At 37.4% G+C, this 6,034-nt stretch overlaps 1 non-coding gene across 1 annotated transcript; it reads left to right on the forward strand.

The window, feature by feature from the left end:
• The first annotated feature begins 3,465 nt into the window (after positions 1–3,465).
• LOC125494532 (small nucleolar RNA R71) lies at positions 3,466–3,572 on the forward strand. Its single transcript, XR_007270779.1, has one exon. It is a non-coding gene; the product is annotated as a small nucleolar RNA R71 (small nucleolar RNA).
• Positions 3,573–6,034: the final 2,462 nt, after the last annotated feature.

The following is a 6,034-nucleotide window of genomic DNA, read 5'->3' on the forward strand; positions in this document are numbered from 1 at the left end:
AAAATCAGGTAACGGGTCGCAATAGGTCGGGTTAATGACAAGTTACGTCGAGTTATAATCAATTTCAGGTCCTAATCGGGTCAGGTGTCGAATCGAGTTCATATCGTTGTCAGGTCGGGTCATTTCAGTTATCGGTCTTTTTTGGGCGGGTATCGGTTCAGGTTCAGGTCATAGAGTATCAGGTCAAGAGCAGGTATCAGTTATTATCAGGTCGGGTACAGGTCAGGTTTCAGGTTACCTGTTTTGCCAAAATTTCAAGTGCAAGTCAGTTACAGATCATTACAAGTTCAGGTCGGGTTATCAGATCAGGTCATTTTTTGACAGCTCTAATCCCAACCATAATAACCCTTCCCACTCACACTCTCATGTGTTTAGAAAGGTGATAATGTCACTCAACCTAATCATTTCGACTCAAGTAGCGAACGTACTCTTTAACCTTGACAAACTGACTCCACATCAATCCAATAGACAATGTAAGCGCAAGCTCAAGAGGACTTTTTCAAGGTTGTAATGGGGCTAAGGTATGGGTATGGATTATGTATGGGAAATGTGGTGGAAAAACCAAGAATAGGGGAGCACAAGTTACTAGAAGTATCAACCTGAATATAGCCAATAACAATGTCCCAATTCTATAAATCACAAAATTTTCAATAAATTCATTCTTGAAGCAGTGTGATGAATTTTTTTCTTTGCAAGCACTTGTAAAAGAAAGAATTTTGACTTTTTGTTCGTTTCTTCTTTTTCAATCTTTCTTTTTCTTTCTCTTTGCATTTTTCAATCCCATAATCACATGTATTTCACTTTGCTCATTCTTTTCTTTTTCTCAACTTTTGTACCTTAATACAATCATCTCCATCCAAAGTAACTCATAAAAACTATCTCAGATACTAACTCAAACATATGCTCCCCCAAGCTAGGCTTGGGATTAATATCAAAACAAGGGCCATGGGCATGTAATGAGGTTTAGTAAGATGAAATAGTCATTAGGCTCAGCGGGGCTAAGGAGGATAGAAGTATATCACAAAAATCACTTTGAGGCTCAAGAAGCAAACAAAAGAACGCCTCTATCACAGCAATTGCCACAAGTCATCAGATATCAATGAGTACGTTGTCAAAGTCAAGATCAGTCAACTAATGAGGAACTAACACACAAGAAAACGGAATGGATATAGAAATGAATCCATTGGCAAGAATGAATCCTCACAGTCTAACCAATTCAAGTATGCAGTCAAGATAAGCGCTTTATTATCAAAACTCATTGAGGGTCAAGGCATTTAGAGTTCACATTCCAGCATCACAATCTCAAGTGCCCAACTATCCAGATAAAGAGCCCAAATATACTTTCAAAGAACATCATGGGGCACAGGGAAGCAATCACACCAATCCAGTCAAATCGTATTTTTGTATTTTTTCAGCAATATTTGTTTTTTTTTTTTTGCTGAAAGCAAATAAATCTGGCCTAAGAAAGCAAAAAATCTACACTAAAAGGTAGTAAAAGAGAGAAAATACATACAAAAATCCTCCCCCAAGCTGAACGTGGCAATGTCCTCAGTGCCGCAAGATGAACTATAGGACTATGCTTAGAGGAAAAATTAACGTTAGTACGCTCCCGCTCTCTCACTCTCTAAAAGGGAAAAAATGAAAAAATAATAAGAAAAAAAAGATAATAATAAAAAAACTACAGGTTGCTTCCCGCTTAGCGCTGGTTTATAAAGGTCCCGCAAGACCATATTACCTCCTCAATCTCAAATCGGAGGGCTTGGCAATGAGTGCCCCCCTCATCAAACATTTTCCTCCTGCAGCAATTTTGCTCAAGCATAGGAGACTTAACAGCATTGGTTAGTTTAAAAGTGACATTATCATCACCAACACTCAAAGTTAAAGACCCAGACTTGACATCTATAACAGCACCAGCTGTACACAAAAACGGCCTACCAAGAATAATAGGAATTTGGGCATCCTCCTCCATATCAAGCACCACAAAATCAACAGGAATATAAAACTTTCCCACCCTAACAGGGACGTCTTCTAAAACACCTAGAGGGTATTTTATAGAACGATCGGCCATTTGCAAAGTAATTTGAGTGCACTTAAGTGCTCCCATATTCAGTTTCTTATAAACAGATAAAGGCATGACAGACACGGAAGCACCTAAATCACACAATGCCTTATCTATAAATAAGCACCTACATGGCAAGGGATGGAAAAACTACCAGGATCCTTCAACTTAGGTGGGGTTCTATTTTGTAAAACAACACTACACTCTTCAGTTAGAGCGACTCAATCTACCCCATCAAAGTCTTTCTTCTTAGTAATCATGTCTTTTAAAAACTTAGCATAAACAGGCACTTGAGAAATAAGTTCAGTAAAAGGAATTGTTACCTCAAGGTTCTTGACCATAGTCAAGAACTTACCAAGTTGTTGATCGACCTTCGACTTCTGCATCCTATGGGGAAAAGGTAGCCTTGGTGTAATAGGCGTTTCAGAAACCTTTTCCCTCCGCTTTCCTGTCTGATCTTCCTTAGCTAGTTCGACCTCAGACATCGAACTCTTCTCGCTTCTTCCTCTACCACCTCTTTCTCCTTGCTAGGAGCATCATCATCAATGGGCATGGGAGGAGCATCATAAACAGTGCCGCTACGAAGTGTAACGGCATTGACAGTCTCCTTTGGGATGGGTTGCCCGGCAGATGACCTGGTTGCCTCCGTGCATTATTTTCGCCACCTGAGCAAGTTGAGTCTCCAAATGTTTGGTGTGTTCTTCACTCCTTGATGCTCTCCTCATGATTTTTCTGCATAGAAACCATCATTTTCATTAGATCAGACATAGTAGGCTCTTGAGAGACTGTATGAGAGTTTGCTGCTGATAGCCTTGGTGTGAAGGCCTATTGAAACCAGGAGGGGGTTTTGAGGAGCCCCTTGATAATATGGTTGTCTAGCAGCATGTTGGTTGTGGGATGTGGTGTGGTAGGAAGATTGTGGTGGAGGTTGAGGATTTTGAACATTGTTGTTCTTGTAGGAAAAATTAGGATGTCTCTCCAACCTGGGTGTGTGTTAGAGTATGGGTTGTGTGGAGGTCTTTGCTGAAAAACATTTGCATGCGCCATTTGATTCGGATCAGGTTGATTGTAGCAACAATCATGACCAAAGTGGCCTTGAACACCACACACTTCACAAAAGGAAGAATAATAGGAGCCATGAAGACATTGCATTAATGCTCATAGGAGGAATACTAGACTGCAAAGATTTCAGTGAGTCCATCTTCATGCTCAACTGGGCTACTTGTGAGGACAACAAAGCATATGCATAACATCCAACTTTTTCTTTGTAATAGTCCTGGAAGAACTATGATCATTCTCTGCTAAGTTGGCCAGAAAATTATACCCTTCATCCACCTCCTTATCTAAGAAGACTCCCCCTGCAGATGAATCAATTGTAGAATGCTTGGGTGATGAACCACTTATCCAGATTGTGGTGTGGGCATTCTCTCTGCAGATCCTTGAATCTATTCCATGCTTCCTTCAGTGTTTCATCGGGTTCTTGTTGGAAGGTGGCAAGCTTGTGTCTTATTTCTGCAGTTTTGGTGGGAGGGTAGTACTCTTTCAGGAATGCTTCAGATATAGCACTCCACTCAGTTTCATTAACATCTTCAGCCACTTCTGTGCCTTGTCCTTTAGTGAAAATTCAAAGACCATGACCTTCAACTGATCAGGAGTGACCCCTTGGTGCTTAACGGTACGACAAGTGTTGAAACCGTTGTAGATGATTTGCAGGGTCTTCAGATGGATGCCACCAAACTGATTCTGCTGGATCATATTGATGAGGCCAGGCTTGATTTCGAAGTTGACTGCTTGTATATCAGGCATAGTAGGGCCTGTGGGAACATTGCCAGGAGAAGGTACCCCATAAGACTTTCAGTGACTTAGGAGGCATGATTGATTCTGTTGGTTCTTCCGTGGTTTTTTCCTGATTAGCAGACTGCTTTTTCTTCTTTTGTGTCTTCTTGAGCTGCCGGATAGTTTTCTCAAGATCAGGATCAGTCGCAACTGGAGAACCTGTTCTTTTAGACCTGGGCATAAAAGAAACAAAGAAAAATGTGCAGTGAGATGGCCTCAATTGGAACTTGAAGTTCCAATGAGACAGCAGAAATAGTCAAATAATTAATCAGAAAGCTATAGAAACTAGCCGTCTCCCCGGCAACGGCGCCAAAAACTTGATGTGTTTTAAAATATACCGCAAGTGCACGGTGTCTGTTTAGCAGAAACTGGCAAATACGGGTCGATCCACAGGGAGAGGAGTTCTACAGATTTATGTTCAATTATCTAAATATATACTTCCAGAGAGGAAATGATTGAGTAATTAATAACAAACTAATAAACTAGAACGCAGAAAAATGGGAATTTATCAAATAATTAAAAGCCTAGGGCAATCGATCGGTCCACCATGCTTATACCAGTTTAATCAATATAATATAGTTCAACAACACTTGGATTGAGGTTCGAAAAATGAAGTATTTCGTAATCCTTGGTCAGGCATTAACAACTCCTAGATTAACATATGCCAGTACGGTCGCTCAACATAACCAAATCTACCTATTGTAATAAGCCTCTAATGAATATGATCTTTCGATTCTAATTCTTATTAGCTAAACATAACTCATGATATTTGTTTTTTTTTTCTCTTTAGTAAAACCTAAGTTCTGATACCATGTACAAGTGTGGGAAATAATTGTGTTAACCTGTTGTAGGTTAACCTGACATTCAATATATATAGTGTTTATAATACAGACCTATAACTATAAAAGTATCATTCTACCCTTTACAATGTAATATTATCCCTTTACATATAATATTATCCAACATGGTCCACCATTACACTATTAATTCAATTTTACTCTCTTTCTCTCTCCTACTTTAACCCCTTTTTATTTGTTTATTTATCTTAACCCCCTTTCTCTCTCCTACTTTACCCACCCCACCCCACACCCCACACCCCACACAAATGGATCTTTTTTGGTATCTGTAGGAACAGTAACAAGGAAGATCTTTAGGAAACGGAGGGAGTAATTGGGTATAATTGCATATAGAAAAAAAAATAATAGTGAAATTAATAAATTAAAAATATTTTCTTTTCTACATTATTATTTTTCTCTTGTTTGCATTCTAATTAACATTCGAGAGCAACCTTTCAAAAAAACATTCAAAAACAATGACATTTGTATGCAATATGTATTGAAATTTATTTCAATATTTTTGTGGAATATTTCTAAGATAGATACAATATTTTAATTAAACTATACACTTCGGAGTAACAACTTTAGGGACAATAATACATTAAATATTATAAAAAATATTAAATACATTTGCACTTAAACTATGATGAGTGAAATAATATTTTTTATTCTCCTCTTGTATTAATTAGAATGGAAAGAATATATGGTAAAATAATGAGCGATAGTTGGGTAACTAAATGTGTGGGAAAGAAGAACAAAATTTAACAAAAATGAGAAAGCATAGAAAAATAGGTTTTTAAAATTTTGGCCCAACGTTGCAAGAGCTCAATTTTTTTAATAAACTGTCGCAATAGTTAACTTTTTTTTATCAATTTGTCACCCGAATTTAAGTTTATTTACCAATTTGTCATCCGAAGTTAAGTTTATTTACCAAATTGTCACCGAAGCTAACCTTTTTTTTACCAAATTGTCATTATGTGCCAAATTTCTTTTACCAAATTGGTCAATTGGCCCCATATAACAAATTAACAATTGCAATGTATTAACAACATCTCAAAATGCTTCATTCAATTATAATGTGCAAAAGTGTGCTTAATATTAATTGTTAAATTGATCAAGTATGCTAAAAAAGAGGGGGGGTGTTACATGACTTACATCATCAAATAAAAATTTAAGTACAAAAATTAATTTTTATGTTATTTCCTCCTTTTTTTTTTAGTAAGTGACACAAAGTGGTGAAATACCGAAGAGTCTAGAAAGAAAAATAATATTGGAATCACTTTAAAGTTCTTAATATTGGCTC

The sequence above is a fragment of the Beta vulgaris genome, chromosome 1 (genome assembly GCF_026745355.1).
Source record: "Beta vulgaris subsp. vulgaris cultivar EL10 chromosome 1, EL10.2, whole genome shotgun sequence".
Lineage (NCBI taxonomy): Eukaryota > Viridiplantae > Streptophyta > Magnoliopsida > Caryophyllales > Amaranthaceae > Beta > Beta vulgaris.